The sequence below is a fragment of the Melospiza melodia genome, unplaced genomic scaffold, assembly GCF_035770615.1.
Source record: "Melospiza melodia melodia isolate bMelMel2 unplaced genomic scaffold, bMelMel2.pri scaffold_18, whole genome shotgun sequence".
NCBI lineage: Eukaryota > Metazoa > Chordata > Aves > Passeriformes > Passerellidae > Melospiza > Melospiza melodia.
In genome coordinates, this window is record NW_026948525.1 from 4,325,400 (window position 1) to 4,353,149 (window position 27,750).

General features: G+C 47.7%; 1 pseudogene; it reads left to right on the forward strand.

The window, feature by feature from the left end:
• The first annotated feature begins 1,957 nt into the window (after positions 1-1,957).
• Positions 1,958-22,984, forward strand: LOC134433485 (zinc finger protein 135-like; annotated as a pseudogene).
• Positions 22,985-27,750: the final 4,766 nt, after the last annotated feature.

Below are 27,750 nucleotides of genomic sequence, written 5' to 3' on the forward strand. Positions count from 1 at the left end.
CCCCCCAGTATGGTCCCACTCACTCCCAGTTGCTCCCAGTGTGGTCCCAGTTCTCCCCAGCATGGTCCCAGTTGTTCCCAGTGTGGTTCCAGTCATTCCAGTATTGTTCCAGACACTCCCAGTATATCCCAATTGCCCCCAGCATGTCTGTAGCCATTTCCAGGCACTGCCAGTGGCTCCAGTAAGGGTTCAGTTATCCCAGTATGATTCCCCAGTCATGCCCATTGTATCCCAGTTGCCTCCAGCATGCATCCAGTCCTTCCCAGTTCCTCCAGTTTGCTTGCAGCATTGTCCCAGTTTCTCTCAGTTGCTCCCAGTAGCCCAAAGTGTGATCCCAGTTGCTCCCTTTCAACCCCAATAGGATCCCAGTAAGCTCCAGTTTGATCCTTGTCACATGCCAGCCCTCCCAGTGTGGTCCCAGTATATTCCCAGTTGCTTCCAGTTTCTCCCAGTATGGTCCCAGCTGTTTCCAGCATGGTTCCAGTTGCTTCCTAGATCAGCCCAGTCAGTCCCAGTATGATGCCATTTGCTCCCAGTTGCTCCCGGTCAGGCCCAGTATGGGGGATGATGTGCAGGCTGTGTTCCCAGTCGCTCTCAGATCCTCCCAGTATTAGTCCAGTCCCTCCCAGTATGATCCAAAGGTGAGCCCAGTGTGCTCCCAGTCCCTGCCACTATGAACCAGTTGTTCTCCACATGGTTCCAGTTGTTCTCTTTCACCTTCACTTTTGTTCCAGTCACTCCCATTATCTCCCAGTGTATCCCAGTTCCCTCCAGCACGTTCGCAGTCACTCCCAGTTGCTCCCAGTTGGGTTTTTGGGGGGATGTTTGGTGAATGAAGCAGTCCAAGGCTGAGCGGAAAAGGCCCCTTGGGGGACATCGGGGGGTGGCGGTGGCGGCTGCCGGCAGAGGCAGCCTGGAGGAGCAGAGCCCTGTGTGCCCCAGGAGCCCAAAGTGGGGAGCCCAGAGAGGGGGGAGCGCCGCCATGGGCGGGAGCCTCAAGAGCCTGGAGAGGGGCAGGGGGGACTCCTTGGAGCCACTGCAGCCCAGAGCAGAGAACGAGGGGAGAAGGGAGCCCGGGAGCCCAAACAGCCGCGGCATCCCGGAATGGGGAGAGCGAAGAGGGGGGAGCTTTTGGCATTGCTGGGACTGCCAGCAGCCTGGGCAGGGCGGGCACCGAGCACCAGGGGGACCCCGAATCCAAGCGTGACCCCAGCAGCTGGGACGGGGGGAACCCCCGAACACCAAAGGGGAGGGACCAGGGATGGGGAACTCCTGGGAGGCTTTTCCATGGCTGAATCTTGGTGTTTGGGAGGTTTTTATGGAGCTCAGATGGCCAGTGACTTTTAGAGATGGACTTGGGCAGAAGGAACTTCAAACTCAGTGTGCCTATACCTTGTAGTCTTCAAACCAGGATTTCCCATTTGCAGTGCTTGGGAGGCTGCGAGGAAGAGGAGATGCCCCGGGACACTGATGCAGGTGAGGAGGAAGTCAGTGCCTCTTTCCCCTCTGTGCTGCTCCCTCTCCCAGCCCAGCATGGCCCCGGCTGCAGCTCAGCCCTGGGGGGATTTCCTTGCCCTTGCCTGTGGCACGGCGGCAAATTCCATCCTGTCCTTGTCCTTCCTCCCCCAGAGCAGGAGCTGAGCATGGAGAGCAGGGAGGACAAATGCCCGCGGCAGAACCTGGTGGAAGAGGCCATTTTGAGTGGCTCCACGGCTCAGGAAGCCAACGGGAAGGAAAAGCCCTGGAGAGGCTGCACGAGGAGGGGCTGCAAGCGCAGCTGGCAGGGATCTGAGGGGGAAAGAGCCAGCCTGGGCTGGGAAGGCGGCCGGAGATGGAGCCAGAGCTCGGAGCTGGTGCTCCACGAGCAGCTCCATGATGGGGAGAAGCCCCACACTCCTTGGAGTGTGGGAAGAGCTTCAGGAGGAACTGCAACCTGATCAGGCACCAGAGGACCCACACTGGGGAACGGCCCTATGAGTGTGATCAATGTAGGAAGAGGTTTCAGACCAGCTCCAATCTCCTCGATCACCAGCACACGCACACAAAGGAGAGGCCCTTCCACTGCCCTGACTGCGGGCAGGGCTTAAGGTACAGCTCCTGTCTTGTTGTGCACTGACAATCCCACACTGGGGAGAGGCCCCACGAGTGTGAGGAATGTGGGAAGAGCTTCAGCCATAGCTCCCAACTGATCCGCCACCAAAAGATCCGCACTGGGGAGAGGCCCTACGAGTGTCCCCAGTGTGGGAAGAGCTTCTCCAGCAGCTCTAACTTGACCCAACACAAACGGAGGCACCGGTAAGGGAAGCCCTGTGAGTGCCCCGAGTGCGAGAAGAGCTTCGTGCGCTGCTCCAGCTCCATCCCCCACTGGAGGAGGCACTTTGGGCACAGTCCTGGTCACTCACATTCCCTGTGATCCGTTTTGGGAACACACCTGGCTGCTTCTCCTTTTGGTTTGGCTTAAATTTTTTTCTCTTCTCCATGTCTTTGCACTCCAAAAGCCAAGAGGGATCAATCTGTCACCTCAAAACCACTCAAATCCCAATGAAAACAACTGCATTTTAACCCAACAGGGCTCAATCTCACCTCAAATTGCTTGTTCCCGCCTCACAAAAACTCAGTCCCATGCCAAACTCGCTCCCTTCCACAGCCACCAGGGTGAGTTGGGGTTGGGAGGTGATTGGTAGAAGTGGGATCCCAATTTGGAGCAGTGGGATGGGGATTGTGTGGGGTGGCTGGGTGGGATGTATTTGACAGCAAATAAAACTTTCAGAGTTACTGATTTTGGTCCCATTCATTTTCAGTCACTTCTGTGTGCAGAGTGCTGCCTTCTCAGCTGTTTCAATTCCTATAAAAATCTCATTTTTTAAATCATCTAACCCAAACAATTCAAAAACCAATATCCAAATAAAACCACGCACCCGAAATTAGAATTTTGAGAAAAAAAAAAATTTTTTAGAGTACTTAAGGATGTTGATAAAGTTTAATTGTTTGGTTCAAATGTGTGAGAAATTATAGTGGTGTTTGGTTTTGTGTTTAGTATATTTGTAATAGGAATTTTTTTTACTAAGGTGTGTTAGATTCTATTATAGTTTTTTAGATATTTTTTATCTAAAGTATATTGGTTACTGAGTTAAAACTTACAAAGGTATTTCTTTGTATGTAATTTTGTTTTTTTTTTCTTTGGTAATGTTATATTAATAGTTTACTGTTGTTTTGGCTTGAGTCATTATTGGAGTATTGTAAGGAAGAGTTGAAATTATATTTCATTTTTATATTTCAATTTTATTGTAATGTATTTCAAGTTAATTATATTTTTTTTTTATTTTATTATAATTTGTTGAGAGGACAGGAAGGAAGTTCAAGGGCAGGAACATTTTTTCCTGGCTTGGAACTGGAATTCCAGACCCTGGGAGTGTGTGCAGGACCACAGACTGGGATCAAGTTTGGGCTGGGGTTAAGTATGGACTGGGATCAAATATGGACTGGGATCCTATGTGTTTGGACGGCACAGAGTGGGACCATATGGATCAGGACCACACAGACTGAGATCAAATGGACTGGGATCACGTGGCCGAGGATCACGTGCACTGGGATCCTGTGGATCAGAAACCTCCAGACTGGGATAGGCTGGAGTGGGATCAAGTATGGACTGGGACTGTATGGACTGAGATCCAGTGGACTGGGACCACACAAACTGATCAAGTGGTCTGGGATCAAAAATGGGCTGGGACCATATGGAATGGAACCATACAGATCAGGACTGGGATGAACTGGGTTGAGATTTTATGGACTGGGATTGCACAGACTGGGATTGCACAGACTGGGGTCACACGGACTGGGAAAAAGCTTTGGCTACCATAGGCTGCCTTGGCTGCCATCCACGTCTGAAGGCAGCCACATCAAGTTGGCCATATCCTGTTTGGGAGTTCATTCCTCTCTTTCTCCCGCTCCCGCCCCTTCCCCATCGTTCCCCCAGTCCCCAATCCCCTCCCCCGTGCTTGGTTTTGCGGGTTCCAGGCGCCTCCTGCTCCCTTTGGGGGTCCCGACCCCCCCTTTGGGTTAATTTGGGGCCCTGCCCCCTTCTCACCGCGCCCTCCCCTCCCCCCGCGGCCGGGGGGGCTCCGAGCACCCCCAGTGCCACCAGTGCGGCCCTGGCTGCCCCCGCACGCCCCATCCCCATCGCCGGGGTCACCTCCCCCCGCCCCAAATTCCGCCTCTGGCAACTGATGAGTCATCAGCGACAAACGCTCTGATTGGCTGGAAATGGCCCCTGGAGCAGCGGCACAGGCACCTTTGCAGCCTGAGCTGCCCTTGTTCCTCTCTGTCCGTGCCCGGAACACAGCAGGCAGGAGAAGGGCAGCAGGGCCCTGCGTGTCCCCGGGCTCAGGTTTTGCGCCGCTTCAGCTCCACAGAGGCGCGGGTCAAGTGAAAAACACAAACAATTTATTAAGGGAAAGCGAAGGTAAGGGGTGAGCTGGGAGGCAGAAAAGGGGATGGGCAGGGCCTGAGGGCTGCAGGGAGGGAGGTGCCAACAGGGAGAGAGATGGCAGGAGCTGCTGGAGCTTCGCACAGGCTCAGCTGTGAGCAGCCAGAGCCGTGCGTGGAGCTCCAGCTGGTCACTTCTGCTCTGCAGGTGCTCCCATCTTCAATGGGCACTGGAAATTGCCGATGGATGCTGGTACATCTCATCCAGCTGATGAACAAAGTCGTGCACATCTTCTTTCAAAGGTCATCTAAAGCAGTTTGCTCATGCATGATGGATTCTCATCTTCCTTCAGGGCTTGAGGAGCTGGAAGAGTGGAACAGAGCCATGGTCAGAGGCCAAATTGAGGGAATCCAAGGAAAGCCTCCTGCCAGGGCCATCCCAGCCAGCTCTTGCCATGGCCAGGAGGGAGGAGGAGACAAGGGCTTCGGCTGGAAGGTGCTGGCCACGGATCCCCCATGTGTTCCTGAAAGCTCTCCGGGCTGTGCCCCTGCCACCCCTGGTCCGCACAGGCAGCAGAGCCCTGCGCAGCCCGGGCACGGATTGTAGCTGCAGGGCCGGCATTTGCAGCAGGTGTGGGCGGCCTCCCAGGCGGCTGCATGTACCAGAGGCCCGAGAGCTGGGAGGCAGCTCAGCCAGGCAGCACTGGCCATCAGGCTCACCTCCACAAAGAACGCAAGGGCAGGCAGATGCAAGCGGGGCTGCTCCTGACGAGCAGGCTGAGCAGGTGCGAGGCCATGAATGGACACAAGGGGGTCAAGCCACAGCGCATCTCCCTGCCAGGGGAAAAAGGCACCAAGGCCCTGAGCCGGGCGGGCAGACCTCTCCCAGGTGTGGTCTCACAGAGGTCTGATCTTTCCCCAGCACTCTGCAAGGGTACATGGGCCCCTTGGGAGGTGGCTTCTGCTGGGCATCCTCCTCTCCCAGCCTGTTACAGTCTGCTCGGCCCTCCCTCGCTGACAAGGCCCTCTCGCTTACAGCCCCAGGGACTGTGTGGGCCACTCCGGGCAGGGGGCACAAATGCTGGTGGTGGCAGCGGGGACTAGGAGATCTCACCTGGCCAGCAGACCCGCTGCATAGTGCTGGGTGTCAGCACAGAGCAGGCTGTCCCAGAGCTGCTTGTGCTCCAGAGCCACCAGCTTCTTGTCAAAGCCCAGGCGGGAGAGCAGAGTCTTCATTGGTCTGTGCTGCAAACCTGTGTGCCGAGCCAAGGCCAGGTCACTCTGGGAGCACTGGCCCTGGCCGCAAGGGCGTGGGAAGGACAGGGCGACTGGCACCTGTTGGGCTTGCTGGTGTTGGAAAAGAAATGAAATTTAGCAAAATATTTAATTATAGTGAGTTGTGTGTGAACTGGTTTGTTAAAAGTAGTTTTGTAGCCATTGAAAGTGTGTGTTGGGTTTTGTGTGTTACCTAGCAGGTAGTCTTAGGGATTTAATAAATAATTAAACTAGTGCAGGAAAGTAAGAATGCTAACCTGTCTGGAGGCAGCATACAATGCTCTTAGAATAAGATAAGCAGAGGATTAATGATCTTGTTTGTGAACCAAGGAATGTATCACAAGGGGTCTGTGACCAGGCAAGGGGAACGGAGGACTGTTTCTTGGAGGCTAGGCAAGGGGAACGGGAAACTGTTTCTTGGAGACTTTGTTGTGAATCTCATGTATAAGAAGGAAGAACCCATACGTGAATTTGGGGGGCTCGGATTTTGGGACATGAGTCCCCCAGTTCCCCGGGCCCTTAATAAAGCACCCACAAAACTTATCCGAGTTTTGTGTCATTTATCAATCGGGCAACAGTTTTCTGACGACTGCGGCAGGACTCCGAAGGCTGCTGAGGCGGTTCGCGTCCCGATCCACTCCAAGCCGGCACCGAGCACTTCTCGGGGAGTCATCGGTCGTGCCCGACCCCCCGCGCCTGTCGGACAAACTGCATTAAGGTAAGCCCGAAGGTGCTTTATATTGGAAAAAGGTGATAATTGGATTTGGATTTGGTGGTTGGTAAAAAAGCCTAGGCTCCGGCCATAAGACGTCTAAGGACGCAGGACCGGAACTCGCCTCCTGTTTGTTTTAGGGAAGGACGGCGAGAAGGTATATTGGTTTAAGGTATATTAGTTTATTGGGATTAATAGTGGAATTAAAGGTTGTAATATGATGTCTTTTAAAACTTTTAAAACCTTAGTGCAAGCCAATGGTAAAATACCTGGAAATACACCATTAGGTTGTATATTGAAACGGTGGAAAAGTGAGGGGTATTATCAAGAATTGGATAAAAGCAAAATGATAGATTATTGTAATCATTGGTGGCCTGAATATGAGATTGGGGAAGCGGGATGGCCGGTGAATGGTACACTGGAATTGGGGATAATGGAATCTTTGATGCAATTTTTAAAGAGAAATGAGAAATGGGATGAAATACCATATTTAGATTTGTTTTTCTTTTTATATCGGAAAGAGGAATGGCAAAAGGAATGCGGTATTTTTGTTTTAGAAGTGAATGATGAAAGAGAGTGTGTGGGATGTAAAGAAAGAAAGGAGCGTATTTTGTATCCTTCAGTCGAGGAAGATTTGTCTTATTGTATAGCACCTCCGAGGGTTCCGGTTGCTCCTAATGTGCCCCCTGCTCCCTCTGCGGATATAGCTATAAAAACAGGATCTAGTGAGAGTGATGGTGGTGAGGGTGAAAAGAATGAGAGTGTTAAAAGAACTCCGTTAGCAGGGCGGACTCGCAAAGGAAAGAAGGGGCAGAAGGGGCCACAGTTAATTGCGCCATTAAGGGAAGCTGTGGGATCACAGGGAGAAAGGATACTTATAAAGGTGCCTTTCTCCCCCGGAGATTTGGTAATATGGAAGCAATCAGCGGGGAGTTATCGGGAGGATCCTGAAAGGGCGGCAAGGGTGGTTAAAATGGTAATAAAGACTCAGAATCCACACTGGAATGATTTACAGGTATTATTAGATACTATAATGGATTCCATGGAAAAGGAAATGGTTATTAGAGCCACTAGAGAAAAGGCTCGTGAGGAGATTCGGTTGAGACAACTAAATGAGACAGTTGATGAATTGGTACCAAGTGAGGAACCTAGGTGGGACACAAACTCTACAGGAGGAATAAGGGCTGTAAAATGATATCAGGAATTGTTGGTGGAAGGAATTAGGACAGGAATACCTAAGACTATGAACTGGTCTAAGTTGTATTTGGTCAAGCAGGACAAGAATGAGTCTCCGTCTGCCTTTTTACAACGATTAAAAGACATGGCTCGGAAGTTTACTAATTTAGATGTAGAGGATCAATCAGGAAAACTTCAATTGGCATTGTTGTTTATGGGGCAATCACAAGAGCATATTAGGAAAAAGTTACAAAAGCTGGAAGGGGATGATACTCGAAGTTTGGATAAAATGCTGGAGGTAGCATGGAAGGTATACAACAACAGGGAAAAAGAAACTGCAAAAAGACAACAAGCTAGTATTCTGGCTGTAATGCAACAGACAGGGGCAGGAGGAAGACCCATTAGGGGTCGAGGTCGGGGAGGAGCTAATCGCGGACAGAGGGGGTTGCCAAGAGGTCGGGGAGGATTTGGGTTTGCACCTAACATGGGGAGGTTGGATCCAAACCAGTGTGCGTTTTGCCAACAATTGGGACACTGGAAAAATGAATGCCCAGTTAGAGGAGGTATGGGCATGGGAAACATGGGATTAAGGACAGGTCCAATGGGGAATGCTCCTGTGGGAGGATTTACGGGAGGATCAGCAGAGGCCGCTCAAGCACTAGTTTTGGGAAACTATCAGAATCAAAGCTGACTAGAAAAGGATTTGAGGGTAGTTTTAGAAATAGATGGAAAGGTTCAAGAATTTTTGGTAGACAATGGAGCTACATATTCTGTACTCAATAGAACAATTGGGACCTTTGAGTGACACAATGGTATAGGTGGTGGGGGCAACAGGGAAGCTAGAGGAACAACCATTTTTACAACCTTTAAATCTTAGGTTTGGGGGGAAGGAATTAGATCACCAATTTTTGTATATGCCAAACTGCCCCACACCCCTTCTTGGCAGAGACCTGTTGTCCCGACTTAATGTGAAAATAATATTTGAAGGGGGAAGGGTGAAATTGGAAATACCTGAGGAACAAATAGCAGGCATTTTTGTGATCAAGGAAGTGGATGCCTCTCCTATTCCAGAAGAAATTGAGCAGGCTGTAGTACCCTGGGTATGGGAGTCAGGGGTCCCCGGAAAATCTAAAGCTGCGCAGCCAGTAAAGGTGGAACTAAAGGAAGGGGCCCAACCAGTGAGGATAAAGCAATACCCCTTGAAGCTTGAGGCAAGGAGGGGAGTAGCCCCGTTAATTAAACAATATTTGGTTCAAGGAATATTACAGGAATGTGAATCGGAGTATAGTACTCCAATTTTTCCAGTAAAGAAACCTAATGGTAAGTACCGTTTGGTACAAGACTTAAGGACTGTTAATGAAATAGTGAAAGACATACATCCAGTTGTTGCTAATCCTTATACCTTGTTAACATCTGTATCGGAGGAGTTTAAATGGTTCTCAGTGACTGACCTTAAAGATGCCTTCTTCTGCATCCCACTGGCAGCCTTCGAGTGGGAGAGTCCTGATTTTGGGAGAAAGAAGCAGCTTAGGTGGACGAGACTCCCACAGAGATTTAAATGCTCCCCTAATATTTTTGGAAACCAACTGGCCAAGGAGCTGGAGGAATGGAAGATAACCCAGGTAACAATATCCCCATCCTTGTATGTAGTCCTGCAGTACGTGGACGACATCTTTCTGGGTTCTAAGGAAAGGGAAATGTGCGTGGAATTAACAATTAAATTACTCAACATGCTTGGCCAAGCAGGGTATCGAGTTTCTAAGGAAAAAACTCAATTGGTCAAAAATAACGTTATTTACCTCGGTTGTGAGATCACACAAGGGCAGAGACGTTTGGGAGTAAACCGAATGGAGGCAATATGTGCTATTCCTTTGCCTCGTAACCATCAGGAATTGAGATATTTTCTAGGAATGGTGGGATGGTGTCGACTGTGGATCATGAATTTCGGTCTCCTAGCCAAGCCACTATATGAGGTCTTGAAGCAGCATCGGTTGGAGTGGACGACACAGCAAAAGAAGGCCTTCCAGGAATTGAAGCAGGCACTAAAAGAGGCCCCAGCCCTAGGACTCCCTGACCTGACTAAGGAATTCCAGTTGTACGTGAATGAGAGGCAAAAACTGGCCTTGGGGGTCCTCACGCAGAAGGTGGGATCCTGGAAGAGGGCAGTGGGATACTTCTCTAAACAACTGGATTCGGTAAGTTCCGGGTGGCCCTCGTGTTTACGAGCCGTGGCGGCAACAATAATTCTTATTCAAGAGGCCCGTAAATTGACTTTGGGGGCAAAAATGAAAGTGTTTGTTCCCCATATGGTCATGGCTGTTTTGGAGCAAAAGGGGGGTCACTGGCTATCATCCAGTTGAATGTTGCAATACCAGGCCATCCTGAGAGAACAGGATGATATTGAAATAAGGACTACTAATCATGTTAATCCAGCAGAGTTTTTACGCAGTGACCAGGAAGCTGGGGGACTGGTGCATGATTGCGTAGAGGTAATTGAACAAGTATATGCCAGCAGACCTGACCTAAAGGATGAACCATTGGAAGAACCTGAATGGGAACTATACACTGATGGATCCAGTTTTGTCGAGAATGGGACTCGCTATGCCGGGTATGCAGTGGTAACATTGGATCAGGTCATAGAGGCAAAGGCTTTGTTACCTGGAACTTCGGCCCAGAAGGCAGAGGTGATTGGACTCACCAGAGCCCTGTATTTGAGCAAGGACAAAAGGGTTAATATCTGGACAGATTCTAAATATGCCTTTGGTGTGATTCATGTACATGGGGTGTTATGGAAGGAAAGGGGGCTTTTGAATTCACAGGGAACCAACATCAAGCACCGGGAAGAAGTGCTACAGCTACTGGCTGTGGTACACAGTCACAAAGCAGTTGCAGTAATGCATGTTAGAGGGCACCAGCCTGCGGAAGGAGACGTTTACAGAGGAAATCGATTTGCTGATGTTACAGCACAGCAAGTGGCACGGGAAGTATGGACTCAAATGGCATTGGTACCGGTAAGAACAAATCCGGCTACCCCATACCTGAATCAGGAGCCCAAATATTCAATAGAAGATGGAAAACTAATAAACTTGCTAGGGGCACAGAAGAATCAACTTGGGTGGTACGTTACACCAATGGGACAAATAGTGGTACCTACCCGCATAATGAAATTTTTTTTGGAATCAGAACATAATAAATGTCATTGGGGGGCAGAAGTATTGGTAAAATTTTTGAAGAATGAGATAATCTCTAATCAGATGTTAACAATGGCAAAAAGAGTTAATGCAATGTGCCCGGTATGTTTGAAAAATAATCCAGTAGTTAGGAGACAAATACAAATGGGAAAGTTGCAAGTCGGGCCACAACCAGGAGATTACTGGCAAGTTGATTTTTCTGAATTGCCTAGAGCACAGGGATACAGATACTTGTTAGTGTACGTATGTACATTCTCAGAGTGGCCGGAAGCTTTTCCATGTAGAACTAATCAGGCTAAGGAGGTGGTAAAAACCTTGTTAAAAGAAATAATACCAAGATTTGGAGTACCTTTAGGATTGTCATCAGATAGGGGTACGCATTTTATAGTCGGGGTAGTGCAGGAATTAGCAGGAATGTTAGATATGACCTGGAATTTGCATACCCCCTGGAGACCTCAGTCTAGTGGGCAGGTGGAAAGGATGAATCAAACCCTGAAAGGACAAATCAAAAAGATTTGCCAGGAAGCTAAACTGCACTGGCCTCAAGCTTTGCCTTTGGCCTTACTCAGGATTCGAATTAAACCAAGGGAAAAGGTAGGCGTAAGTCCATATGAGATATTATATGGCAAACCATATCATGCAACTGTATTAAAAGGGGAGGTACATGTGAGTGGGGATCAGGCGATTGCAGAGTATGTTATGTCACTTAATAAGATCTTGAATTCTTTAAGAAATACGTTACAGTGGAATAGACCGCTCACGCTGGAGAATTCTGTCCACAACATCCAGCCTAGAGGACCAGGTGTACGTCAAGAAGTGGATCACGGATGCGCTACGGGAATTCATGGAGTGGACCCCACCAGGTGATGATGACGACCTACACAGCGGTGAAGGTCCAGGGGATGGATGCTTGGATCCACTACACCAGAGTAAAGAAGGCACCATTCCAATGGGAAACCCAGATAGTGTCTCCAACCCGGATGATCTTCCGCGCAAAGCCGCCTTCTTAATTATATTACTGCTAGTAATCATGAGACTAGTACCCGTTCAAGGGTCTACTCTTATACAGGTTGAAGAAACAAAGGTTACAGTCATGGAAGGGATGGATGTTCAATTAACTTGTGTTATATTTGACAGCCAGAAAGTTGAGGCCAGTGAAGTTATTGCAATATGGCAATGGGGGGCTGAAAGAAGCCGAGGCAAGATAGGAGTCGGTTGGGATCAAGATAAACAACAAGGAAACACGGTACTGAATCTTTTCAAGGTAACCACAAACGATACAGGGGAACATACATGTTTGGTCAAAATATGGGATAGTTTTGATTACAAAAGAGTGAGTATGAGGGTTTTGCCATGGACAGGGGATCGTGCTGGAAACATAAAGGTTAATCCAGTATCAATGGCAGTGGACATGTGGGATGGGCCACCCCTCAGAATAAATTGTTCCTTCTTAGTAAGATCAAAATATCAAAGGAACCTTTGGGTCAAATGGTGGAAGCAAAATAGGGAACTGACCTGGGACAGAATAGAGGACGGGACCAGTTGAGGGGAAAGGAAGGCAAAGGTTGTGGGTGGTCGAGTGTCACTAATCCTAGAATAGGAAATGCATGGTGGAGGCATGACAGAATGATGTTATCCTTACAGAGACACGGTAGAAGGAGTAGACGGGAGGTTAATGATACAATAGAACGAAGTACTGAGCAGGAAAATTTAGTGGTAGGATTAATCAGAGATTTTGGGATCATGCAGAATGTGACTAAAATAACAGCTTGCCTGCCATTACTACAGGCTGCAGGTGAACCAATTCCCTGAGGAATAATACCAGTAACCACAATGCCTGAAACATTCAAGAATGTTTCATGGTCCTGCCAGTCAGTTCCCAAACCAGTAGATGTATGGAGGGATTTGTGTATGACCATTCGGGCTATGACTAGAGAGGAATGTGAAAAGAAATCCAATCATTATGGTTGGATTCAAAATACCAGGAGGTGTTTAATTGCAACCCCAATAGATGAGCCACGCAATATGTCGGGAGTTTAGTTCAAGCATGGCTTAAAGAAAAAGGCCATGAAGCCATGCAATTGAGAGAAAAGTAACAGGTAGTTGTGAAGCAGTTCCCAGCCTGACTTCTATAAACAATTAGACTCTCTTAGGCATCTTTGTATAAACAATAGGGTTCTCAGGCAGTCTTCCCATAACAAGTGTAACACCCTCTCTGGGAAAAGATGGCATCCTGAGAACAGATGTGGAAGTTTTGGGAACCGTTCATATCACAGTGGGAACACTGGTTTTATTTTGTGTAAACAATAAACGGTATAGTAAAACAAAAGGTGTGGTTAGAGTTTTCTCTAGTTAGCCTATCATAAACTTGGATTTTGGAATATGCATGAAGTTCGTTAACACTATTATTTAAACTGGCTGATCGATCAATAAACTTGAGTTCGATGCATCAAAGGATTGGTCGTTCTCCCCTCACTTCAACAAATGGCGACACCCGGACGTGATAGCGGACACCACGACGATCGCGACCACCACGGGGATTGCGAACACCACGAGAAGTGAGGACTCGTTCAGGCTCTGAAGCAGCGGGAGCGGCAAATAAGCGCGAACCAAAGCGGAGGAAAAAAGCCGCCGATATGCGCCGTGCCCTGGCGACCATACAGATGGGTCCAGCCGATACGTGCGGCCAATGCCTGGAAAACGCTGCTAAGTGAAAGTGCGCACTTAAAAGAGGTATGGAAAGGCAAGCCGCATATGAACTTTTTATTACGTTTTTGCAAAAAAGGCAAATTAAGGGAATAGACTTATGGAAGGAATTGCAAGGTCTTTTGGCTTATGGTCTGGAACGGGGAATATTTGTGAATCCCCACACAGTTTACGAGTTAACGGAATTGCGTGAATTCAGTGATTTATTGTCAGAGGCTGCTTTAGAGAGTGGTAAAACTGCCAAGAAGCTAAGCAAGCCATGGAGAGTGATATATGGTGCACTGTTTTACTATCTCTCTGAGTGCAAGACAGCGGCCGCAGCTCGTGGAGCTTGCGGGGCTGTGCTACTCCGAACTCGGCACGGGTGCTCCGCCATGGGGAGCAGCCGCGGCGAGCGACCGCCTGAAATGCTGCGCTGTAGCGGCGGGAGCGGAGGCAGCGGCGGGGAGAGCAGAGCCACCACCGTGGGAGCCGAGGCGCGCCGTCCCGGGAGAGAGCGAAGCCGCCGCGGGGGGAGCCGAGGGTACAGCAGTGCCTGCAGCGGAGTCAGCCTGCCGGCGAGTAAACAAAGAGCCCAGCGTAGGGGGGGGTTTTGGTTTTCGCCCGCTCCGACACACGCACCGCGGACTGGAGCGCTTTTTGCAGTGGGAGCGTTTCTCCCTCCCCCCACAGCCGGCAAAAGCTTCAGTTTAAGACCTAACAGCCTAATGGATGCCTCGGTCTAGGACCTAACAGCCTAATGGATGTAACTTTTGTCAGCAAAAGGAAAAGATCCCTGTTGAAATTAAGAAACAAGTGATGGTAAACAAGGAAAGTTAAAGGCACTTTTGTTCTTCCTGGCAGAGACTATGAAACAGAAATCAGCGTACTGTATGCATGGGTCAAATTTCAGCCGATTTGGCTTGACATTGGTTATGCTGTCTTGAAATCACCTGCATTAACATAGACTTTAACATCAGAAGCCCAGATGGTTCAGTCAGTGGAACATCAGACTCTAAAATAATATTTTGAAAAGTTTAAAAATGTTAAGATGTGTTGGACTGATTGTATGAGTGAGATGTTGTGAGTGTGCTTTTTGGTATAGAAATGCTATAGCAAACACGTAAACAAAGTTATTTTAGCTTAGTATTTTAGGATCAGGCCTGTAAATAAGTTATAGTGAATGCTATATTTTATGTCTATAGTAAGTTATCTGTTATTAAGTAGTTTAAGTTAAATTATTTATTAAATGCTGAATACTATTGAGGTTAAGTTTGTTAAGTTTATTTTCTGTTAAGTTTGAGGTCTGTTAAGTTTAAATTGTATATTAGGTTTAAGTTAAGTTAGATTCTGTTAAGTTTAAATTATATTTGGTTTAAGTTGTATAGAATTTAAAGTCAGTTAAGTTTTGTTATAGTTAAGTTTTGTTAGAATTGAAAGATTTTACATGTAAGTTCTGTTGATTTAAAAATCTATTAAGTTTAAGTAATGTTAAGATCTATTAAGTTTAAATATTTTAAGTTTAAGTATTTTAAGTATAAGTGCTATTAAGTTTAAGTGATGTTAGATAGATTTATGCTTTTACGATAGGCGTTTATTTTATGGCTTGTGTGCAAAGTGTTGTTGTGAACATCAGAGAAACCTTGCTAGCTGAAAATACTATTTAATTATTAGAATTGCCTATTCTTATGTTGCAAAGAATGTAACACAGCTAGCCCATAGAATTTTGAAGCCAGTTAAGTTCTGTTAATTTACAAATAAGTCTGCTAAGTTAAATACTTTAAGTGCTTTAGGTGTATACTATTTTCTCACCACTCCAAATCAACAAAGGACTGAGAATCGCCCAGCTGATGCCATTTCAGCCAAATGACTAAAGGATTACAGACTGTAAAACTGATTTTGAACTTTTCTGAGAAACCCAAGGAAAAGGTGGATGTGAAAATCTCAAGGACAAAAAGGATTGTTTTCAGACTTGCCATTCACCTCCTCTCCAGGTTCACATGAATGAAAATGAAAACAGCTAACAGCTTTCTTTTCTTAGTCCAATTACCACCTACCTTGCAATGCCTGATAAGGCCGGACATTGTGGCTCAGCTGGGGGTGCGTTTAACCCTTTGGGATAACATGCCGTTGCCGGACGACCAGGGAACTGATTGACATGATTGAATCATTATCATCATTCCATATAAAAGGACCGGCAAAAGAGAACTGTCTTGAATGTCACAGCCCAAATTGTGCTGCTTGGGTTGCACTGTGTTGTGGGGGTTGTGACAGGACCTTTTGGGTGGATCAGTTGTCACTTTTTCATTTATGGTGTAATACCTGTAATCATAGACATACCTGGGAACATAATTGGGAGTGGGCACTACGGAATGAAACAGGACTAAACACTGCCTCAGCTTTAGATCTTTATGAATCGCATGAGCAGAAAATCTTGGCTTATTATCGGTGGGAGGTACAGTGTATTTTGAAAAGGATTAAAGCTCAAAGTGCATTATATATAACCTCTGTAAGGTGTAAAAAACTGGTGCCTTTAACACAACATTCTGTTGTAGGGCCTATAAAAGGAGATCCCAATCAGGCATTAGATAACTGCATTAGAAGGTTACAAAGGTGCGGTCTTCAGGTCTCAGGAACAGTAAGGTTAAAAACAGATATAAGAAAAAGAAGGTCAAAGTAAAAACAGAAAAATGAGGTTTACTTTTATGATATTACTTGGTGTAGTGGTAGCTGAAGAATTAAAGGTAAAACATTTTAGTCAACCTAGAGATAATGTATGGATAACACTTGCTAGGCAGATTAATCAGTCATCGCTTTGTCTCAGCATTGGAGGAGTTACTAACCCTTTTCGAACATGTTTGGTAGGGCTTCCAGTATGGTCTCCTCAAGAATTCTGCAGTCTTAGTAATAACCGTGCCTTATGTATGCGCAGTATGGTAAATATTAAATTGCCTGAACAAAAAGGGTATACTGCCAGTCAGAGTAACGGCTACCGTCAATGCCTGTTAATTCAATCACTTAATATTCCATTGCATTCCCCACCTGAGGAGTTAGAGCTTTTCGGAAGTGCAAATGCTAGCATGACCAGCACTTCCAATGGTGGGTGGTTCAGCTTTGATTACTCTAATCCTCAAAAGATGAATCAGCATAAACAGACATGGGCTACTCTGGATTCATCTCTAAGCCCAGACATAGTGTCCAAACAACTTTATAACCAATGTAAAGGCTCTATCATGACACCTAAGAAATTACCTACAGGAATATTTCTAATTTGCGGAGATAGAGCCTGGAATGGTATACCTGCCCAACCTCAGGGTGGACCTTGTTATTTAGGCAAGTTATCATTATTCCACCCTAATATATCTGTGTTAATGCAACTAAGTCATAAGATAAACAGGCAGAAGTGTAGCTTACATAATTTAGACTGTAGTCAAATAGGAGATCCATGGTTCTGGAGTAAATTTAAACAAGTGATGGTTTCAGCTCTCCTACCATGAGGTGCTGCAAGCAAAGCATTGACTTTAGCAAAACAAATAAGGTGTTGGCCTAAGGGTGAATTGAATAAAACTTCACAGATATTAGATATGTTAACTGCAGATGTACAGAGTGTTAATCACGCTGTTCTGCAAAAAAGAGCTGCCATAGATTTCTTACTATTAGCACAAGGCCATGGGTGTGAAGAGTTTGAAGGGATGTGTTGCATGAACTTATCTGTTCATTCTGTATCTATTCATGCTAAGTTAAAAGAGCTACGACTAGGGCTTAACAGTCTTAAGGAAGAAGAAGGACTGGGAATTGATGAGTGGCTTAAAAGCCTAGGATTGGGACCATGGCTAAGAAACCTTGTAATATATGCTATAGGGATATTAGGTGTACTCTTATTGCTTTTACTTATATTACCTTGTTTTTGTAGCTGTATTCAAAAGATGTTAGTAGAATGATAGAGAAAACCTGGCAAACTAACCTCCTTTCTCTCAAAGAAAAAAGCAGAGGAAATGTCAGGAGTTTAGTTCAAGCATGGCTTAAAGAAAAAGGCCATGAAGCCATGCAATTGAGAGAAAAGTAACAGGTAGTTGTGAAGCAGTTCCCAGCCTGACTTCTATAAACAATTAGACTCTCTTAGGCATCTTTGTATAAACAATAGGGTTCTCAGGCAGTCTTCCCATAACAAGTGTAACACCCTCTCTGGGAAAAGATGGCATCCTGAGAACAGATGTGGAAGTTTTGGGAACCGTTCATATCACAGTGGGAACACTGGTTTTATTTTGTGTAAACAATAAACGGTATAGTAAAACAAAAGGTGTGGTTAGAGTTTTCTCTAGTTAGCCTATCATAAACTTGGATTTTGGAATATGCATGAAGTTCGTTAACACTATTATTTAAACTGGCTGATCGATCAATAAACTTGAGTTCGATGCATCAAAGGATTGGTCGTTCTCCCCTCACTCCAACAGCAATACAGTACGAATAAGAACGAAATCCCAACGAAACGAGATGAGTTGTCAGAATGTCACACAGAATTTTGACACCTGGAATAGTTGGAAGACATTATGGGGACCTAGTGTTTTGGAACACTATAATTACCTTGGGGAAGTACAATGGTGCATCCAATGGTCAGGAGTAAAGAATCAGTCACATTATAGGGCCCTTATCACGTCTACGTCTTCCCGAGAGTTCAGACCGCAGAAGGAGGATTGGAATTGTACTGAGGTTTTTACATGTGATACACCGGAAGACTGAATTGGATTGGTACCGGTGAAAATGGCATTAAAGTGGGGATGCGAGTGTAGGGGGTATGATCACACGGTTAGCAGAGAGTCCATGGATGGACCTATAGATTGCAGATATACTACTGTGCACAGTCCTGGAAATCTAGTCTGGGTGTTGGGACACGGACAGTGGACCACACATTTACCTCTAGATGGATCAGTAACACAAATCACCCTAGGGGTTCCCACATTGTGTCCATTCTGGAAACAGAATAGATTGATCCAAAGGAAAGGACTCAGAAAGAGGGAAGAATCCCTAGAGGAGCAGTGGCATGAACCTGGCTCAGGAGTACAATTTGGATAGATATTGGAGTCATTATTCCCTCTGGTAGTGACATATCGAAATAGGGAAATACTCAACAATTTGTTAGGACAGACAGAAAGGTTGGCAGCAGCTACTAAGAAGGGATTTAAAGATCTAAATTTTCAATTGCAAGCTACATCAAGAATGACCCTACAAAATTGAATGTGATTGGATTTGCTACTGTTAAAGGAACATGGAGTTTGTGGTTACCTGTGTAGGAGAATAGATCATTGCTGTGTACACATTCCGAATGTTACACTTGAAGTTGAGAAAGATATTTCTAAACTGGCAGAAGTGGAAACAAAAACCAAGGAAATTGAAAAGGAAGCACAGCATAATTGGATAGGAGCAGTATTTGATTCTTTGGGGCTTCACCTGTCTGGCTGGATTACGTCTGCTATACAATATGTACTAATGTTTTTAGTATTTCTAGTGACTATATGGATTGTATATAGATGCCTCTTAGGTGTGATCGAAAAGGAAAAGAGGCGATCTCTCCGGTTGCTGAAGGTGATGACCCGCGGGCGGCAAAATGAAGAACACTCCCCACTTCGTTATGAAGATGTTACTGTCAATACTGTTGATTGAGCATCCTTGCAGCAGGACTGAAGGATGCTCAAAAGGGTGGAAATGTTGGAAAAGAAATGAAATTTAGCAAAATATTTAATTATAGTGAGTTGTGTGTGAACTGGTTTGTTAAAAAGTAGTTTTGTAGCCGTTGAAAGTGTGTTGGGTTTTGTGTGTAACCTAGCAGGTAGTCTTAGGGATTTAATAAATAATTAAACTAGTGCAGGAAAGTAAGAATGCTAACCTGTCTGGAGGCAGCATACAATGCTCTTAGAATAAGATAAGCAGAAGATTAATGATCTTGTTTGTGAACCAAGGAATGTATCACAAGGGGTCTGTGACTAGGCTAGGGGAACGGGGAAACTGTTTCTTGGAGACTTTGTTGTGAATCGCATGTATAAGAGGGAAGCACCCATACGTGAATTTGGGGGCTCGGGTTTTAGGGACGTGAGTCCCCCAAGATCCCCATGCCCTTAATAAAGCACCCACAAAACTTATCCGAGTTTTGTGTCATTTATCAATCGGGCAACAGTTCAATATTGTTCCATTTTTGTGCTGGTGAATGCTTTGCCTAAAAAATAAAGTTTTTTAGACTTTTCTCCCTGGAAATATTTTCCCGGACTGGCTGAGGGTGGGGCTGCTGAATCTGCATTCTAGAGGAAACTCCTTTTGGAGGGTTTCAACGAAATTTGCCCTAAACCAAGACAGGGTGGTGGAAAGAAGGGGGAACCCCAAGTAGCTAGATTGAGGGGAGGCTAGAGAGGGGGACCTTGGGACCCCAAAACCCCCTAGAATCCAAAAGCAGGACCCTGGAGAGGAGGGATCCCCAGGGCTGATGGAATCCCCACCAGCCCTGAGATGGGGGACTAACCATAACCCAAGAGGGATGAGACTGGAAATGGGAAACTCCTGGTGGCTTTTTTTTATTCACTCTTGATTTTTGGACATCAGGTGTCTTCTGTAAATGGACGTGGGTAGGAGGAATCCCCAACCAAAGGCATTCACACCATTTTTTTCCCCAAACCAGGATTTTCCCCAAACCTTCCCACTGTGACATCCCCCCTGTCCCACTCTCGGTGAGCTCAATCCCAAACCTGACCCTGATCCTGGTCTCAGTCTCACTCCATGTTTAGACACACTCACCGTTCTGAATTTATTTTCATCCCAGTCCCAAACTCATCTATCCCAACCCCAGCCCTAAAGTTATTCCCGTGTCTAGCCTTAACCCCCATCCAAGTTCTAATCCAACTCCAGCTCTAATCAGCCCCAACTCCAAGCCCAGCCCCAATTCCTGCCCCTTCCTAAATCCTCAGCCCAAAACCAAATCCCAGGTTCAGACCTTTCTGGGGTTTGGGGGTGTCTCTGTCCCTCAAACCCCGATGATGTTTGGGTGGGGTCACAGCAGGGCTGAGAGGGACAGAGACCCCCTCCCAAAGCCCCAGGTGTGAGAAGGTCGGAGAGCCCCCCCAGCCCCGAGCACCCTCAGTGGTGAGAGGGACACAGAGCCCCTGGTCCCCAGCCGTGCACAGACATTCCCTGAGGCCAGAGGGATGGAGACCCCCCGAGCATCCCCCAGGGTGAGGGGAAAGAGACCCCCGAGCATCCCCTGGGCTGAGAGGGACAGAGACTGCACTGAGAACCCCCTGGCACAGGGGTGAGAGGGAGGGAGACCCCCCAGGAATTTCCTGGGGTAAGAATGATGGAGATACCCTGGGGAATGGCCTTGGATGACAGGGACAAGGACACCCCCAGGGCATGGGCTAGGGTGACAGGGGTTTTACACCTGAGCCAGTTTGGGTAAGGGGGGTGGTGTTCACCCTCTGAGCAGGGATTACCCCACTGCTTCAGGTTGCCATGCAAGATGTAACCAAATGCATGTTTTCAATCACCATCTTCATCAACTGCTATAAACAGGTGGGGCAATGTTCTTTATCTCTTCCATGACTCAGCCCTGATAACACCCTTCAGGGGAGATATCTTCTGTGAATGGGCCATTGAGTGTCACTGCAGGACTGATAAAATTCCATCATCCCATTGTGGGATGCTCCGCCCAGGGGGAGGATCCAAGCATTCCTACCTGGATATAATCCAAGGTATGAAACTCCAGGAGCACTTTGCCTGCTGGATTCTGAGAGGACAAGATCTCCATAACCACCACTGAACCTTCAAAAGAAGACCAGATACTTCTATAGGATCACTTGTCTGACAGAATCACCTTCATCACTCCAGCAGGACTGCAGCCACCATTTAATGGGACTGCTGCCAATGCCCTGACCAACAGGGTGTCAGGTTATATCCTGACTCTGTCAGTTTAAGGCAGTGTTTCTGTATCATTGCCTTGATCCTAATTTTGTTTTTGAATTGGAATTCTGGTTTAGACTCTCCCCCAGGTTTGCCTTCAATCTGGTGCAAAATTTAGTGTGTTTATTCCTTGTTTTCCTCCCAAAACAGGATTTCCCATTCCTAAAACTTAGCCAGATGGCGGGAGAGACTGCGAGGAAGAGGAAGATGCCCAAGGATACCCAGGAAGGTGAGGAGGAAGTCAGTGCCCCTTTCCCCCTCTCTCCTGCTCCATCTCCCAGCCCAGCATGGCCCCCAGTTGCAGGACAAACCTGCTGACAACATCATCCTACTGGGGATGCACTGGGGGAATCTCCTTCCCCTTCCCTCTGGCACGGAGGCAAATCCCATCCTCTCCTTGTCCTTCCTCCCCCAGGGAAGGAGCTGAGGATGGAGACCAAAAAGGAAAAATTCCCCCAACAGAACCTTGTGGAAGAGGCCGTTTTGAGCAGTGCCACGGTGCAGAATTCCAACTGGGGAGGAAATGCCTCAGAGATCCCACAGGAAGAGGGGCTCCAAAGCCAGCCCAGGGTGCTCTGAGTATGAAAGACCCACCCAGAGCCAGGAAGGTGGACAGAGCTTCAGCCAAAGCTCAGAGCTGGTGGTCCATGAGCAGCTTCATGATCAGAAGAAGCGCTACAAGTGCTTGGAGTGTGAGAAGAGCTTCAGGCACAGCAGCACCCTGATGAGCCACCAGATGATCCACACTGGGGAATGGCCCTAGGAGTGTGGGGAGTGTGGGAAGGGCTTCAGCTACAGATCCAACCTTGTGACCCACCAACGCATCCACACTGGGGAGAAGCCCTACGAGTGTCCCCAGTGTCAGAAGAGGTTTCAGACCAGCTCCAGTCTCCTCCAGCATCAGCAGATTCACACAGAGGAGAGGCCCTTCCGCTGCCCTGACTGTGGGAAGGGCTTCAAGCGCAACTACACCCTTGTCAGCCACCGGCGCATCCACACTGGGGAGAGGCCCTACGAGTGTCCTGAGTGTCAGAAGAGGTTTCACACCAGCTCTGATCTCCTCCTGCATGAGCGGATTCACGTGGATGAGAGGCCCTTCCGCTGCCTTGACTGTAGGAAGGGCTTCAAGCGAAACTCCCACCTCATCAGGCACAAGCGGACCCACACTGGGGAGAGGCCTTACGAGTGTGGGGAATGTGGGATGAGCTTTAGCCAGAACTCTAACCTGATCTCCCACCAGAAGACCCACACCAGAGAACGGCCCTATGAATGTGGGGAATGTGGGAAGAGCTTCAGTCTGAAGTCTCTCTTGAGCTGCCACCAGAGGATCCACACTGGGGAAAGGCCATACAAGTGTGGGGAATGTGGGATGACCTTTAGTAGGAGGCCCCCACTGATCATCCACCAAATGACCCACACTGGGGAGAAGCCCCACAAGTGCCCCGAGTGTCAGAAGAAGTTTCACACCAGTTCTCATCTCGTCCAGCACCAGTGGATTCACACAGTTGAGAGGCCCTATGAGTGTCCTCAGTGTGGGAAGAGCTTCTCCAGCAGCTCTCACTTGACCAGACACCAACGGAGTCACCAGTAAAAGAAACCCTGCACATGCCCCAACTGCAGGAGGAGTTCATGCACTGCTCCAGCTTTATCCCCCATTGGAGAACCCATGTTGGGAAGAGCCCTGGGGACCCATTTTCCCTGTGATCCATGCTGGGAAGACAGCTGTACCTTTTCCTGCCCCTGCCAATGATATGATGTGGGATGGAAAAACATGAGGGTCTGGCCATAGCCCTGTCATTACATTTACTCCCACCTCAGGTCATTGCTAGGGGCAGGAAAGGGACTCTCTCTCTCCCTGAAGAGAAGGGTGAAATTTCCAGGCAGGGGAAATTGTGGCCTGGCAGACGCAGTGAATTGTGTTTAGTTTTCCCTGTAAATAGTTTTTCTTATCCCTTCTGTTATCAATATAATTTCTGTTCCATTTGTTCCTTATCTCATTGCTGTTCCCAATAAATTGTTCTTATCCCAGCCCGGGATCTTTGCCTTTTGTGCTTTCCATGGGAAGCAGGAGGGCAGCGAGGGCAGTGCAATTTTAGCAGAAGCAGGAAATTAGGGAATCCCAGTCCTGAACCCCAGCCTGTGGAAACCGAGCATCCCAGCTGGTCCCAGCCTGGTGGCCATGGCAACAGCCTTGGGAGTGGGTCCCTGGCTGGGGCTGTGGGAACCTTTACCCTCTGGTGCCCAGGGACAGGAGTGGAGGGAACGGCTGCAGCTGAGTCGAGGCAGGCTCCGGTTGGATGTCAGGAAAAGGTTTTTGCCCAGAGGCTGCTGGGGCCCTGCTCAGGCTCCCCAGGGAAGGGTCCCAGCTCCAGGGCTCTCTGAGCTCCAGCAGCATTTGGACAGTGCTGCCAGGCCCAGGCTGGCATTGTTGGGGTGTTCTGTGCAGGGCCAGCAGTTGGGCTGGAGGATCCTGATGGGTCTCTCCCAGCTCAGCCAATTCTGTGGTTCTGGGATCCCATGAGCCTGGGGATGAGGCTGCCAATGGTTGCCATGGCAACGGGGTCTGGCTGCAGGCCTGAGCTGGTGTCCATGGCCACCATCCCTGGCATGGGGTCTCCATGGAGCTGCCATGGAAACTGACCATAGCAACAGGGGGATGGTGATGGTTGCCTGCTAAGGATCAGATTTCTTACCAGAATTCACAGGGGTTCCATGGGGACTTTGCAAGAGTCTCCAGGCTGTTCCAGAGCTGGAATGTCACAGCCAGAGACAGGGGCTCCATGGAGACCTGCCAGGGCTTTCTGGGGATGGTAAAGAGCCCTGTGGTCAGAGGCACTCACAGCCATCCCATGGTGACATCCCAGGGGACCTTGGGCTGTGAAGACACCAATCTGTCACAGGCACTCACGAGGGTTCCACAGTGACATCCCAGGAGTCCCCAGGCTGCCAAAGAGCCAGGATGTCCCAGACACTCACAGGGGCTCCTGTCATGGGCAGAGTGGGAGCTTCAGGCAAAGTTTATTAGAGAAGCTTCTGTTGGCTCACGAGTTGCAGAAAGGATCCCTAAATGTCACCGTTGAATTTGAGATTACATAGACTCGGATCAGACGTCTAAGGGCTAAAAGCCACCTGTTTTTTCAAAACTTTTCTTTTATACCTTGCTTTGCTACAGGTAGACCTCATTGGTCATTTAATCAACAGATTTCACATGATTGGCCAATTAGGGCAACACCCTTCAGTAAACAACTTTATGGAAAAAACAACTTACTATAAATATTGTCAGGGTACCAGTTATTGATGTTTGTTTTACCTTGGCCATTCTGGGGGCTGCCTGGATGGGGGAAACCTTCCTGGAGCAGTTCAGTGCCAGGTAAAAGGAGATGCACAGGACCTTTTTGGTCTTCAGCTTCTAGCTTATTGTTATCTTTTCTCAAGTTTTGCATTGCTGTCCACATCAGGCTTAGCATGCTGGAAAAACACCTCAAAATGGCCCCAAAATATTCGGTTTCAAGGTCTTTAAAAGGTATCTCATCCAATTAACACTTAAAACATCTACTATCTCTCCTTATCAACCAATAACTCATCCCTTGACTGTCCACATAATCTCTGCACTGTGCTTTCCTTGACCAATGACTCTGTGCCACCAACACTGCAGAACATGGAGTAGATGAAGAAGATGAAAGGGACTGCATCTAAATTCCTCCATCTTGCTTTCTGTCTAGATGACCCTTAAAAATCCCAAAAGATAAATTTCTCACCCAAGGGACATAGTATACAACCTTTTAATTTATTTCACACTTTGGTAAATTCTAATCTGCCTTGAAGTCCTGGAAGTCCTCTCCATGGGTGAAGGTTAAAGGCAGTGTTTCTCTGGGGGTCAGGACCCCTCAGAGCAGAGAAATATTCCCTGTGCCTTGGATTCCCACACATTTAACCTAAAAACCCTTAACATGTGAAGTTACCCAAAAATGTTCCAGGAAAGTAGGATTAGAAGGAGAAAAAAATGAAGAACAACAGAAAGAAAGAAGATCCATAGAAAGACACACATATAGGGACTAACTGCTGGGGTTCCAACATCACTAACAAAAGAACACCAGAAGAAAGCAGAATCCAGACCCTGGGCTGGCCTCGTGCTCCAGCTTTTAAGCCCCTGGGCCTTCATGGGCCCACCCCTGGGGTGGGACTGCAAGTTTCTTGTCCAATCAGAGCCAGGGTAGCACCAGCTGCTAAGTGTGTGATTGATTGATTAACAGCTGGGCTAATTAGAACTGGGTCAGCATCACCTCCTGCTGTGTGATTGACAGCTCTGCCAGGCCAGGGCTGGGGGCGGGGCTCTGTCCCACCACAAACCAAGGCCTGACCCCCCTGGCCCCACACAGGCATTCTGAGCATCCCAAGGTGTCTCAGGACATCGATCTCATCCAGTCTCTGAGAGCGACCATGGTGACACTATGGAACCTCATGGAGCCATGGGTCAGTTGTGACAATGGATATCCAAGGAAACGATGGTGAGACTGTGGAATCAAGGAATCATGGAATCAAGGAGACCATTGTGCAAATCACGGGCCCTATGGAAGCAAGGATCGATGATCAAACTGTGGTTTGATTGTGATAGATTTAAAATAGAAACAAGGAGCCATTGTTCCACAGCGGGGCTGCATGGGCCCAATGGACCCTTGTGACTCTGATGGGGCTGATGAAACCAAGAAGCCATTGTGACATTGCCAGACCTCATGGAATCAAGGAGACCATTGTGACAGTGTTAGGACCCATGAAGTCAATGGAACATGGAACAGGTCTGCCTGGTTTGAACTCCTGGGGTCTGTCTGACAGGTCCCACTGAATTTGACATTTCAAGGGCCACTTCTCATATGCCCATGAAACACCGGGGCTCTGAGCTTTTATTCCTATGGGAAAGAACTGTCTTTCTTGTCTAGGCAACCATGGCCAAAATTGGGATTCTGCATCTAAAATTTTCTATATCCAAGGGTTACTCCCAGAAAAAATCTGCCTGTACAAGTCAAGTCTGGGTAGCCTTAGCCTCTGGTGACTGCCTCTCATCTGCCCCTACACCATGAGGGCTTGGTTGTTTCCTTCCTATGGAGACCATTGTGACACTGTGGAGGATTTGAAACCAGTGGGCCATGGAAACACTGCAAGCCTTTGTGGAACCTGTTATACTGTAGGAACTTGTGGAACCAAGGGGAGCATTGTGACCCTGCAGGGTACCATGGATCCAAGGGGCCACTGTGACACTGTGCGGCCTTGTGGAACCAAGGACATCTTTGTGGCCCTGTTGGACCACATGGTCCCAAGGGGACAGTGTCAAGCAGCAGGGCTTTGTGGAACCAAGAGGCCATTGTTGCATTTCAGGGCCTCGTGCAGCCAAAGGGCCATTGTGATGCTGCGGGGCACCATGGATCCATGGAGATCATTGTGACATTGCAAGATCCCATGGATCCATGGAGACCATTGTGACACTGTGGGGCCCCATGGAATCATGGAGACCATTGTGACTCTGTAGGCCCTCATGGAAGGAAGGGGCCATTGTGACACTATGGGAACTTAAGGAACCAAGAGAATAATTGTTGCACTACTTGCCCTCAATGGAACCAAGGGGCCATTGGACACGGAGAGGCTTCATGGATCCAATAGACCATTATGTCACTGTGGGGCTTTGTGGAACCATGGAGACCATTAAGATGCTTAAGGACTTGTGTAATCAAGGGGCCATTATGACACGTTAGGTTATCATGGAAGCAAGACAACCATTGTGGCACTGCAAGCCCTCATGGAAGCAAGGAGCCATTGTGACACTGCAGGGCCCTGTGGAAGCAAGGGAACATGAAATAGGTGTGGCTGCCTTGGCCTCCCAGGGGTCACCTGACAGATCTGGCTGACCTTGGAATGTGGAAGGCCACTTCCATCTGCCCCTGAAACACTGGGGCTCTGGGGTCTTCTTTTTATGGAAAAGAACTATCCATTTTTTTCCAGGAATCCATAGCCAAAATTAGGATTCCACCTCCAAATTTTTATGTAATAAAAGATTGCTCGCAGACAAAAGTTGCCAGGACAGACAAGTCTGGCTGGTCTTTAACTCCTAAATGGTAGCACTCACCTATTTTCCAAACACTGGAAAGGGCTCTGTGCATTTGTTTTCATGAAAAAAAACTCCATCTCTCTTTTCCAGGCACAAATGTTTTAAATTAGGACTCCACATTCATAATTTCAAATATCCAAGAGTTGCTCCAAGCAAACCTGCCAGGACAGACAGGTCAGCCTTGCCTTGGCCTCTGGTGGTTGCTGTTCATCAGCTCCTGAATCATGGGGGCTCTTTGGTTTCCT